General features: G+C 40.2%; 1 pseudogene; it reads right to left on the reverse strand.

Annotated features, from left to right (window-relative positions):
* Positions 1–58: 58 nt before the first annotated feature.
* Positions 59–534, reverse strand: LOC105728889 (protein mago nashi homolog 2-like; annotated as a pseudogene).
* Between the last annotated feature and the right edge of the window lie 13572 nt (positions 535–14106).

Raw genomic sequence — 14106 nt, forward strand, 5'->3', positions numbered from 1 at the left:
TGCTCATTCATAAAAACCCCAATGTCGTAAATGACAAATAAATCCTCCCATCCCTTAATTAAATATACAAACAGCTTGAAAAACACAATTTAAATTGGCTTAATCTGAAGTGTAATACAATGAGACTGAAAACTAAACATTTGAAGTCTTGTACCAAATAGTAAAATACTCGAAGAACTTCAGGATCCTTCGATTGATTTACATCAATAAGAGAACTTATTTTTGATGTGGTAAAAGATATGTGCTCATCCCCAATTACAATTTCAAGCTCTTCTTGGCCAACCCTATCAGGGGAGGTCACAAAGCATCACCTTCTTTTGTAATTTCACTGTCATCAATAATTCTCTTCAGTTGCTCCATTACACTCTTGTGCACATAAGCCTCTTTTCTGATCATGACATCGTTTTTGCAATTGCTGTTGTTGGCACATCTAAGCTTTCTGTCCATCCAAAACTGGAACTCCAGAAACTCGTGCCCAAACTTGCCCTTGTGCTCCATGTAGTACTGCAGGTAGAAATCACTGGCCATAGCCATTTTTATTCCCGGTAGGCCCCAGATCAAGATGATTTTAAAAATATATTTAAAAGTTTTAAATTTGATTTGCCATGTTGTCTTGTAAGCTATATTTCTATTTTTTCCCTTATAAGAGCTTTGGGATCTTTAAATGGGTGATCTTTATCACTGACATAATTGTAAAATGCTTATGAGTTCCACACCCCATTTCCAGCTAGAGCAAAATGGCACCATTGATTGTACTTGCCAGAAAATTAATTTTAAGATTTGCCATGACATGTTTATCCCTGTGGGAATGTGCCCTTGTATGGGAACAGTGCTATCTTGTCTGTAACAATGAAGAAAAGATTGAGCTATATTCACTGTATACTATACATTGAACACTTACTATGTACAAGGCAGTGTTCTGTGTGCTGGAGACAAAGCAGTACCTAGGTACAAAGCAATGTATTTGCTCTTACAGTCTGTTGGGGACAACAGATAAAAATAAGTTAACATATAAAATGCCAGGTAGGAATGAGTGTTATAAGAAAAGGTAGAGAGAGAGTGATGGGGTTGGAGAAGGCTATTTTAGTACGGTGGTTGGAAAAGCCCCTATAATGAGGTGACAACTGAACAGAGACTTGAACGAGGTGGAGGAGTGAGCCATGTAGCTCTCTGGAGACACAGTATTCCAGGTGAAGGGAACAGGAAGTACAAAGGTCCTGGGGTGAGAATATGTTTCATTTTATTTTAAAATTCTTTCACAAGGAGGCAAATACATCTTTTTTTTTTTTTTTTTTTTTTTTGAGGCACAATCTTGCTCTGCAACCCAAGCTGGAGTGCAGTGGTGCAATCTTGGCTCAATGCAACCTCTGCATCCTGGGTTCAAGCAATTCTCCTGCCTCAGCCTCCCAAGTTGCTGGGATTACAGGCACCTGCCACCATGCCCAGCTGATTTTTGTATTTTAAGTAGAGATGGGGTTTCACCATATTGGCCAGGCTGGTCTCCTGAACTCAGGTGATCCACCCATCTTGGCCTCCCAAAGTACTGGGATTACAGGTATGAGCCACTGCCCTCGTCCAAATACATCATATTTTAAATTGACTGCCTGCAGAATAAGTAGAAAGTAATGTACTGGTATGGAGAGTAATAGGTAAACTTGGCATTTAAGGAGGAGAGAAAAAGATAAACGAGTAATTTTTCAACTTTCAGCCGTCAAGGAGCTTCAAAATTGTACTTTATAGAAATAACAGTTCTGGCCAGGCGCAGTGGCTCATGCTTGTAATCCCAGCACTTTGGGAGGCCGAGGTGGGTGGATCACGAGGTCAGGAGTTCAAGACCAGCCTGGCCAACGCAGCAAAACCCCATCTCTACTAAATATACAAAAATTAGCTGGGCATGGTGGCACACCTGTAATCCCAGCTACTTGGGAGGCTGAGACAGGAGAGTCGCTTGAACCCAGGAGCTGGAGGTTGCTGTGAGCTGACATCACACCACTGCACTCCAGCCTGGGTGACAGAGCCAGGCTCCTTCTCAAAAAAAAAAAAAGAAAGAAATAACAGTTCTGTCAAAGGATAGATCATTGGCTCATAGGCCCCAGAGCATTTTTATTTCTCTTTCTCATATCTATATATGTCAGAATGGTCTTCTGTCTTCACCTTCCTCTGCTTGTTTGGAGAGGTGTCAGAAAATACGATAGGCATTTTTCTTATAATCACAGCTTTTCTCCTTATGTTATATGCACATATGCTTAATCCTGTTCAAGTCTTCGGTATAGCTAGTGTTTATATTTTTTAAAAAACAGGCAGAATTGAGTGATTAGTGAAGCTGATTCTACTTACTTTGAAATATCACGAGGCAGTGATCTATGCCTAAACGTTGGTTTCCAAAACAAAATATTTCTATGGATTTTTCTTTCTATTACTCTTAGCCCACTGGTCCCTTGCATCTATGAGCAGGGCGATCATCATGAGGCTCTGAATAATGTACCATCAGGATAAGTAGTTCCTCCATGTAAGAGTTAAAGCAAGTTAATGATGGGAAGAAATAAATCCATAGTATAGCAGGTATCAATACTGACCATTGTTGCTCATCAGAGAACGTGTCTGCCCAACAAAGAAAGCACTTCAGCTGACCCCCTGATGTTTTCTCATCCATGGGGCCAACAATGTAGTCAGTTTTAAGACAAAAGATCACACAGGGGCTTTCTTAGAGCTGTAAGGAAAAGAGAACCTATCTTCTGCTTGGAGATGCTGAGAGGGTAAGAAGTAATTTAAGAGCCAACAGGCATCATCTTGGTGTCATAAAGAGAAATGCTAACTAAAAATGGTGCCAACCCGAGAAAAGCAGAGCTGGGACATTGTTTGAAAACCTGGACCACCCATACCTGAAGCCAGGATACCACTCTCTGTTTCAGTTTTAAGAGACGATTAATTCTGAGCAGAATGTAAATGTTTTCTGCATTTTTGTCTTCGATTAAGAAAATGAGTTGGATTACTGTGTGATGTGGTTTGTATCTGTGTCCCTGCCCAAATCTCATGTTGAAATGTAATTTGCAGCACTGGAGGCGGGGCCTGCTGGAAGGTGATTGCATCATGGGGGTGGTTTCTCATATTTTAACACCATCCCGCTTCATGCTGTCATCCATAGTGTGTTTTCATGAGATTTGGTTATTTAAACATGTCTGACACACCCCCATCTCCCTCTCTCCTCTCTCTCTCTCTCTCCTCTCTCTCTCTCTCTCTCTCTCACTCCTTCCATGTAAGATGTCTGCTCCTGCTTTGCCTTCCACCATAAATAAAAGCTCTCTCAGGTCTCCCCAGAAGCAGATGCATCCATGCTCCCTGTACAGCCTGAGGAGACATGAGCCAATTAAAACTCTTTTCTTTATAAATTACCCAGTCTCAGGAATTTCTTTATAGAAATGTGAGAACAGACTAATACACTGTGACCTGCAAGTCAAAGGTAATTTTCATCTGACTCCCTGCTGGTACCTCCCAGCAGGATACTAGAGAATCCAATAGATAGAAGAGGAGGCGATTAGACCTGTATTCCTCAATTGCCATGAGGAAAAATTTCAATGCTGGACATATGATGGAATCATTCAACATATGTGAATTAGTTAGGGTAGTTTTGTGAGTTATGAAACCTAAGCCTTTATTCTTTTTGCTCTGCTATAAATTGAATAGAATAAAAATCCACCACAACCACATGCAATCTGAGCCTTGCCCTTCAAAAATTTTAGCCAATCAAAGCCTACATTAAAAGATATCTTCTGCTGGCCATGGTGGCTCACACCTGTAATCCCAGCACTTTGGGAGGCCAAGGCGGGCAGATCACTTGAGATCAGGAGTTCGAGACCAGTCTAGCCAACATGGTGAAACCCCATCTCTACTAAAAATACAAAAATTAGCTGGGCATGGAGGTGCCTAGTAGCCAGGGCCCAGTAGCTGGGATTGCAGCTACATGGTGGCCCAGTACCTATAATCCCAGATACTTGCAAGGCTGAGGCAATGGAACCCGGGAGGCAGAGGTTGCAGTGAGCTGAGGTCATGCCACTGCACTCCAGCCTGGGCGACAGAGTGAGACTCTGTCTCAAAAATAAAATAAAATATATCTTCTAGAAAAAAATACATAGATTGGACTCCACTAAAATTAAAAACTTCTGTGCATCAAAAGACATTATCAACAGAGTAGGAAGGCCATCCACAGAACAGGAAAAAATATTTGCAAATTATATATATTACAGGAGATTAGTACCCTAAATATATAAAGAACACTTACACCTCAACAACAACAAAACAAATAACCTAATTTAAAAATGGGCAAAAGACCTAAACAAACATTTCTCCAAAGAAGATATGCAAATGGCCAATAAGCACATTTAAACATGCTCAACGTCACTAATGACTGGGAAATGCAAATCAAAGCAATTAGGAAATACCACTTTACACCAATTATGATGACTATTATTATTATTATTTTAAAGGTCAGATATGGTAGCTCACACCTATAATCTCAGCACTCTAGGAGGCAGAGGCAGGGGGCTCACTTGAGCCCAGGGGTTCAAAACCAGTCTGGGCAACATAGTAAGACCCTGTCTCTAGAAAAAAATTTTTTTAAATTATCTAAGTGTGGTGGTGCACGCTTGTAGTCCCAGCTACTTGGGAGGCTGAGATGGGAAAATTGCTTGAGCCCAGAAGGCTGAGGCTGCAGTAAGCAATAATTGTGCCACTGCACTTCAGCCTGGGCAACAGAGTAAGACCCTGTCTTCAAAAAAAATAAATAAATAAAATAGAAACAGTAAATATGTGTTAGTGATAGAGACAGGAGGCAGCCAAAGATCCCCTGTTGAAACTCCACCCTTAAACTTAAAGCAGCCTGAAGGCTGAAAAACCAGACCACTGGTCCCAGATGAGGCCTGCCATTTCCCAACTGATTCTTTCTGACTAATGCCCACCTGCACACTGGGGGGACGGTGTGGAACCTCAGGAAGTTCATGGCATTTGCAGCGAGGAGGAGCCTGTCCTCTCCTGGTCCTGTGTGGTGACCTGGGATTCAATCTGTGAGGTGGTAAATCTGCTAGCAGGACTCTCTCTTTCTCTTTGCTAAGAGTTACTTTGCCTTTTTCCTTTTTGCCCAATAAATTTATGTTTTCCTCCCCTTCTATGTGCCCACAAGCCTAATCTTTCCTGGTCATGTGACAAGAGCCTGGTTTTAGCTGAACTAAGGAGAAAGTTCCACATCATTAGTGAGGATGTTGAGAAATTGGAACCTTTTACATTGCTGTGGGAATGCTGCAGCTGCTATGGAAAATAGTATGGTATGTTCTCAAAAACTAAAACATATGATCCAGCAATCCCACATCTGGGTATATACCCAAAGGAGTTGAAAATGAGGGCTAGAACAGAAATTTGCACAGCCGTGTTCAGCATACTATTCATATTAGCCAAGGGGTTAAACCATGCCAAGTGTCCATTGATAGATGAATGGATAATTGAAATGTGGGATGTACACATAATATGGAATATTACTCAGTCTTAAAAAAGGAAGGACATTCTGATACATGCTATGACATGCATGAACCTTGATGACATTGTGCTAAGTGAAATAAGCCAGTCACAAAAGAACAAATACCATACAATTCCACTCATGTGAGGTACTTACAAGAGGCAAAGTCACAGAAGCAGAAAGTAGAATGGTGGTTGTCAGGGGCTGGGGAAATTATGGGACATTTTGTTTAATAGATATGGAGTTTCTTTTCAGAATGTTGACAAAGTTCTGAAGATAGATAGTGATGATGGTTGTACAACAGTGTGAATGTACATAATGCCGATGAATGGTTAAAAAGGTAAATTTTAGGCAATATATGTTTTATCACGATGAAAATATGTCTTCCAGAAGAATTGTGCTTCATTTAACAAACAGAAGATGCTTCCAATCTTAATCAGTTGATGTTAGACAGGAAAATGGGAAGGGAAGGTGATTGGCTGTGATGTTTCCGATTCATCAGCAAAACTAGAGTTTTTACATTCAACTAAATATGATAATTAGGTCATTTGCAAGAATGGACCCTGATTGCATGAGCTTTCATCTTTCAACAATAATAACAGACGGAGGAAAAACAGACACTGGTTATATCTAATGCCCCTTACCTTTATTGCATCTTCAGTAGTTGTAGCAAGAAAGAAAAGCTTGTCTTTATTTTTAACATAGCAATAGCTCTGCCAGTCTTGTTTGGTTTAACTGTCTAGATTCTTCACTTCCCTCTAATGTTCTTCATGTAGTCAATATGAATTTACTCAAGTTTGGGTAGACGTGATGGTCAGTGGTTTTGTGCAGGTTATTCTGTTTGTTCTCGATAGATTCATTGTCAGCCCTTCTCTGTTTTATCCTCTGCTTCAGGAGGAGATCATTATGGGCTGCATCGCCAGGGCTCCATCATTCTCTGCCTTCCAGCACAGTTTGGCCATCAAGAGGTAGCAACAGGAGATGAAGCAAGAAGGAGGAGAATGGTCTGAGCATTCTCCGGATGCTCCCTGCCTCACCATGGTTTTGGTGTGGCTGGAATCCTCTGTCTCCCACTACTGCTTCTGTAGGGCAGCTCCCCTCCCTTGACTGTAGATCTCACTGCACCTTGGAAACACATTTCTCTTTCTTGTCCATTCAAGCTTAGGGGAGGTAACAGCCCCAATTGTTGCTAGTACCTAGGTATTGCTTGATGCCTATTGGTTTCCTTAACCATGCCCAGATCCTTGACACAGTACTTTCATTTCATGCTCCTCAATTAACCCTTTGAGCATGTCATTCAGTTCTTTCCAAGATATTGACTAACACAGACATTCGTATGCCACCAACACTGATTCTTCTGATGGCCCTACTTCCCTAATAAATGCTGATACGCCCAGAGAGAAGAGTTTAAAAGGCCAGGTTGTCATTGATGACTTGATGTCCACATTTCCTAAATTCACTGACTATATGTAAAGCATTTATCACAGTGCCTGGCCCACAGCAAGGGTTCAATAAGAATTATTGTTGTTGTATCATCATGTAAATAACCAGAGAATGGCAACCATTGTCTTTTTTTATTCACTGAAGAGATGAACTTCATTTAACTGCTGATATTTTATTTCATTGTGATTGGGGGCTTAATACATGTCATGCCACTTAGTGGCTTTACTGATTTAATCATAGCTCAGAGCAGTGCTATGAGGTAGGTACTACAAAATTATTATTTTTGTCTGGCAGATGAGGATGCCAAAGCTTAGAGAAGATATGTGATTTGCCCAAGATCACACTAAGGGTAAGTGGCGAAGATGAAGTTTTAACACAGGCTACTGAACGTATGTTCTTCTCAAGACATCCACAGCCTGCCAAGATAAGACAGGCATGGTCCCTTTCTTCTTGCAGCTACAGAGGAAAACAAGCCTTAAACGAGTAATTACAAATACGATGCATCTTACTAGGCAAACCTAATCTCATCCAGAGAAAGTGACATTTAAGCTGGGAACTGAGGGAATGACACAGACACAAGAGATGGTCTGTCTGCCTTTCACCTGCAGATTTGGGAGCAAGTTGGGGCAGGGTTGTCAATGTCTCTTCTTGGATTGTCGCAGCAGCACTTAGCATCTTGCTCTGAACAAAGTGTACCATCAGCGAATGTTTCTTGACTCTGTTGAAATAAAGATACTTAATTTCTCCCCCACGAATGACTACCTCTGGTAGAAATCTCCCTTAATAATTGCTTGTAAATCAAAGTTTTCACAGTGCCTTGTAAGGTCCCAGAACGAAATTTGCCTCCCAGTTACCTGTGACACCTATTAATTTCAATAGAAGCAACATGTGTTTACTTGAAGGGAGAATTTGATTGACAGGATATTGCACAGCACTTAATGACAATTCCATCCCTTTCAAATGCACAGTTAGTGTCTATAATCATTGTTTAAGAAGATTACATGTCACATGAATTAGAGGTTGTGGAGTCGGAGTCACCTCCACTGTTTGATTGTTGTATATTATCCTGTTTTCCAGTTACTTTCCTTCTCAGATTAACATGTTATTATTATTTTCTGGTACCTGGTTTTCCAGATTTAAAAGAGAAGAACTATAGCACAAGATATCTATATTTTTTAAGATTGAAATTATTTTAGAATTAGATTGTAGGGAGAAAATTGTTGCCAAACATTGCTCCCTGAAGATCTTTCCACATTGGAAGCATTGTCAGCCCAGAAGAGTTCACCTGGGGTCTCTCTGCTACGAACCCCAGAGACCCATTCTGGCCTCATGCACCTGTTCTCTATTTTCCTAGCACCATGCTCAGGAAGGAAATGTTGTCTCCTGTTTAGCCTGTGGTTTGGGATTTGTGAATCATCTGGATATCCCTCTGAATGTTAAAAAGTATTTCAAGCAAAGAATAAACATGCAAATATTTGGTGGCTGGGAGCTGCAGGCTATAGGCTGAGATGTATCAAAACAAAAGCATTTATAAAACTTTCTAATAATGCTGTTATCTACACCAACATCATTTGCTTTCTTCCCCTTCTTTTCCTGTCTTCTCTATCTCCTCCACTCAGACTGTATGGTAGAAAAAATACTAAATGAAGGGTTTGGAAACTCAATTACTGGATTCAGTTCTGCTACTGACCTTAGTACCAGACACAAGTCACTGAATTTCTCTTGGGCCTGATTCCTTCTTTTGTTCAAGAAATATTTGTTGAAAACCTGTCATAAACACCACTTTACCTGGGATTCAGAAGTGAAGAAAACATACATTGTTTCTGCTGTTATAGGTTCCTTGCTGACAGTCTGGTAGGAAAATGAGACATGACCACAAAGACAGAAACTCAACCTCGTGATGAGAAGTCAGATATTTGTCTATAAGTCTGTGGCTTCCTTGTCTATAAAATGGGTACAGCTGGGTGCCGTGGCTCGCATCTGTAATCCCAGCACTTTGGGAGGCTGAGGGGGGTGGATCACGAGGCCAAAATAATTTTTAAAAAGAAGAACAAAGTTAAAGAAGTTATACTATCTGATTTTGGGACTTCTAGAAAAGCTACAGTAATCAGGACAGTGTGGCAGTGGCATAAGGATAGGTATGTGGATTAATGCAGCAGAGTTAAGGGTCTAGAAATAGACCCACACTTACATAGTCAATTGAATTTTGATAAAGTGCCAAGGTACGAAAAGAACAGCCATTAATAAATTATACTAGAATAACTGGATCTCTATATTAAGAAAGGTACCTTGATCTATTCCTCACAGCATACACAAAATTACACTCAAAACAGATTGTAGACCTAAATCTGAGAGCTAACACTATAAACTTGTGAATAACATATAGTAGAAAATCTTTGTAACCTGGGGTTAGGTCAAGTTTCTTATGTAATAGATTACAAAAAGCATGAACTGTAAAGAGAAATGGATAAATTGGGCTTCATAAAGAATTAAAACATTAGCTTGTCAAAAGACCCAATTCAGAAAATGAGAAGCTGAGCCATTAATTAGGAGAAAATATTTGTAAGGTAAATAGCTAACAAAGGATTTGTATCCAGATAATGTTAATTTCTCTTATAACTTAATAAGAAAACAATCCAATAATAAAATGAGAAAAATATTTGAACAGGCAATGCACAAAAGAAAATACATGAACTGTCAAAAATCACATGAAAAAATGCTTAGCATCATTGGTAATTAGAGAAATGTAACTAAAAACCGCAATGGGATACCACTACACCCTTGCCAGAATAGCGAAGGTTAAAAATACTGGCAATAATAAGTGTTGGTGAGGCTATAGAGCAACTAGAAATCTTGTATGCTGCTGATGGCAATGGAAAACAATACAGCCATTTCAAAGAAAGAAGCTTCTTAAAATGTTAAACATACACTTACCACCCAGTAATTCCACCTCTTGGTATTACCCAAGAGAAATGAGAAAACAGCCCACTGAAAGACTTACATGAATGTTCAAAGTATTCCTTAATAATACAAAACTGGAAATAATCCAAATGGCCATCAACTGATATATAGATAAAAAGAAAATAGTGATATACAGTTAAATATTAACAACTAAAAGGAAAGGAGTTGATGAGGGTACAGGGCACACTACCCCCAAAATATGATTGTGGGAGACCAGAATATACCACCTCGAAATATGCCTCTTTGGCATAAGGATTTTTTTGAGCTGATTATTCTGGGAAACAGCAGACACAGGAGAAGCTCTGAAAATGAGAGTAGAGGAAACTTCATTTGTAAGTTCGTGTCCCTCTGCATCAAGAAGAAAGGATGGTAGATCATCAGACACTCTTAACCAATGGAGAAGGCACAGGCTTAAATCTATACAATAAATCTAAGCTTCGTTTATGGGGCTTTTCCTGGCCAGCTCACCATAACGAGGCATTTCCCACAGCCTTCTTTCTTTATTTCAGGGGACATGGTACATGACTGTAGTCTCAGGTCTAAGCAAGATTTTGAGATCTACTCTGGCGGTTTTATTCACTTTTCCCTGAGTGTCTTCCACATATACGTAAAGTTACATATGATTAATCTTGTTTGTTTTTTTTCTTATTAATCTGTTTTTTGTTACAAGGATCTGTCCCAATTAAGAACTCATGAAGGGTAGAGGAAAAATGATTTTTCCTCCCCTACAGAGTGCTGATACAACAATGTCGATGAATTTTAAAGGCACCAGGCTAAGTGAAAGAAGCCAAAAACAAAATACCATGTAGTCCTGTATGATTCCATTTACCTGAAATCGTAGGACTTTCTCCTTAGTTCAGCTAAGAGCCGGGTCCTTGTCACACAGCCATGAAATATTTGGCTCACACATTGAAGGTTAAGAAAAATTGAATTTATTGGGTGAAAAGGAAAAAAAGGGGCAACAGGTCCCTCAGCAGAGTGAGAGTCCTGCTGGTGTAGGCTTCTCGCTTCACAGATTGAATTCCTGCTTCCACACAGCGAAAGGAGAGGCCAGGCTCCTCCCACTGCAAATGGCAGGAACTTCCCAAGGCTCTACCCCAGTGCGTCCGCCTCCCAGGGCGCAGGCCGGTTGGAGTCTCTCTGGGGACCCCTTCCCACCTGGCTGTCTCAAAATGTTTAATGAAAATTCTGAAAAGACAAAATGAAAGGGACAATAAATAGGTTGTCTATGTTTCCTGGGGCTGGAGATATGGACAGGAGTTGACTGCAAAGGGGCATGAGGACAATTTTGGGGTTATGGCAGTCCAAAATGTGATTGTGGTGGTGGTGGCATGACTATTTTAATTTACCAAAAACCATTCACACTTTAAGTTGGTGAAGTTTATTCTTCAATAAAGCTGTAAATAATGTTAATTCAAAATAAATACACACTTGGAGCTTATAGAAAGCAATTCTATAAAGCAATACTTTGGCAGTTTCAGGGGACAAAGAAGTTAGTAAGCAATATAGTAGGAGAATTTCTGAGGTTCATCCTGGAGAAACTTCCATTCATAATGGAACCCCAGAAATCCTAAGCCACATAGCACTTGAGTTGGGACACCCAGTCTGGAAATACAGGCAGAAATGTCAGGCACTGAAATAGTTTTCTTATCACTCACATAGAAATCTCAGCCAAAGGCCACCCGGCCGTGGCTTCAGTGCTTTATCTAACTAGATAAATCCTTATGGGTTTCTCCTCATCTGCTCCCTGGAGGTGAGAGGGTGGAAGTGTGGAGCTGCCCAGCCTCCCTGGCTGGGTTTGACTCACTGACATGGAGGGTGTTCTCTCAACAGTGGGATTTCTGCAGCCCTCCAGTTGCTCAGACTGCTGCTGCTGCTGGAACTTCATGCTTTCCATTTCTGAGTTCTGTCCAGGACTTTGGCATTTCCTGTGGCTCTGGCTTCTCCAGGGCATGAGCATCCCACACAGTAGAAAGCCAGGTTTACTTCTCTTAGGAGACCCCCAGGCCTGAGCTTGGCTTTCCTTCCCAAACCCTCAATTCCAGGCTCTGGTCTCCCAGTTTTCTTCCCTTTCAGCACTCAGTTAGCTGCTGCCTCTCCTATGAAGTGTTGGTGAAGAACATGATTTCTCCTTAAAACTCTCCCTACCTAAATAGGCATGTTAGATTCTTACTCATAGCCTCCTTCCACATCCTTAGAATCTTAATATCACAAATTATTAGAATCCAAAAAGACTTTACAGAGAATCTAGATCAGACTTTTCCAGAATGTCTTCCTCAGAACTGAAGGGTATGAATAGGTGGTCAGTGGAAAATAGATTCCATTAGCAAATGTATCTAGAAAATGCCAATCAAACATGTTTCTCCACACTGTGTATTAAACACACTTCCAGCATTTTAATACACACTGTGTATTAAACAACAGATTTTGAGTTTTTTGCATAGATTTATGGGGTACGAGTGTAATTTTGTTACATGCATAGATTGCATAGTTGTGAAGTCAAGTCTTCTAGGGTATCCATCACCCAAATAACATGCTCTATACACATTAAGTGATCTCTCATCATCCACCCCTCTCCCATCCCATCGCCCTTCCAAATCTCCATTGTCTATCTTTCCACACCCTGTACCCATGTCAATATTCACACTTTAATAATGAGCGTGATGACATTGAACAGGTATGGTGAAGTGTGGGGATATGATGTGCAGTGTTTGATCAGAGAAACATTTTTTCTTCTTTCAGATTATAGGACAGCAATACAAATGTGCATCACATAGAAATATTCTGCCAAGCATAGCTGAAACTACATAATTTTCAATGTTTCAGTTGCCACATTTACAAAGTAAAAGAAACAGGCAAACCTAACTTTTTATATAAATTTTATTTATTCATAAATAGGCTTTATTTTTTAGAGACGTTCTAGGATCAATTTTCTGCAAAATTGGGCAGAAAGTACTAACTAACAGTCCCCATATGCCCCTTTCCCCCAAAATGCCCAGCCTCCCCTGCTGTCCCAAATTTATTAATGTATTTAACCCAATCTACAAAATGATTATTATTCCACTATTAATCAACGTAAAAATTATTAGTGAGATACTTTAATTTTTTCCCCTGTCTATTGCTTTAGTTTTCACATTTTAAAATGTGACCCTGGCCATATTTCAAGTGCTCAGTAGCCAAATGTGTCTAGCGACTACCTGTGAGTGCAGGTCTAGAGTGCCACATGTTTCAAGGAACATGTTTTAGGAAATGCTGATCTAGTCACACCCTCTGATCATACAGATGAAGCTGCAGAGCCCTGAAAGCTTGAAGTGATTTTGCTGAGTTACAGACCCAAGTCACATCAGAGCTAAGATCAGCACACAGGTTTTCTGACCCGTATGGGTAGTTCTTTCTACTACACCATGATGCAAAACACGTATCTTTTTCTTTGTGGAAAGGAGAATTCCAACTTCCTTCCTTTGCCCCACAGAAGACCCTTTTATTCCTTCTGAATTGAATTCGAATGGAGCCTCATTCAAAGACAAATCAGGGCTGAGTTTGCAGTAAAGGTGCACAGCCTTTGTGTGCTTCTTGGAATCTCTGTGCTGTCTTCCCTTCTTAGAATTTGCACTGAATCCACTGACTGTGTTTCTTATTCACATCAGAGGCTCTTTCCGGACATAGTGCATTGGGATCCCTAGCCATGGAATTGCTGTGATGGCCCCTGGGCATTTGGGCCCTGGAATAAGGAGTCTTCCATTCATCATTTATTCAACAAAGCTTATTGAACACACACCATCCGTTAGATCTTGTTGTTGGTGTTAGAGACTCATAAATGAACAAATGAAATCCTTGGACTCTGCAATTTAGATTCCAGTGGCAGGAGAAAGATTAAAACACACACACATTTCTTTATATACAAACATTCTGCATGTCAGATGGCAGTGAGTGTTATCGAGAGAAGATAAGACAAGGGAAAAGGGAATAGGGAATACAGGCAGGTTGAGGAGTGACGGATTCCTTTATTCTCCAATTGTGGTGTTTACTGATGGAAAAATGGAGTAATTTAAGGAAAATATTCTCCTTAGCTTATATTACAATTTGTATTTAAATGCCTTTAACATCTTTGTGAACATGTGGGTTATTTTAAGTAAATAATGAGAATATTCATAAACAGCTAAGGCACATGCTATTTACGTGGCACTCTGCTAAGC

Source organism: Aotus nancymaae, unplaced genomic scaffold, assembly GCF_030222135.1.
Source record: "Aotus nancymaae isolate 86718 unplaced genomic scaffold, 86718_ANA_hifiasm-v0.15.2.pri h1tg000016l, whole genome shotgun sequence".
Classification (NCBI taxonomy): domain Eukaryota; kingdom Metazoa; phylum Chordata; class Mammalia; order Primates; family Aotidae; genus Aotus; species Aotus nancymaae.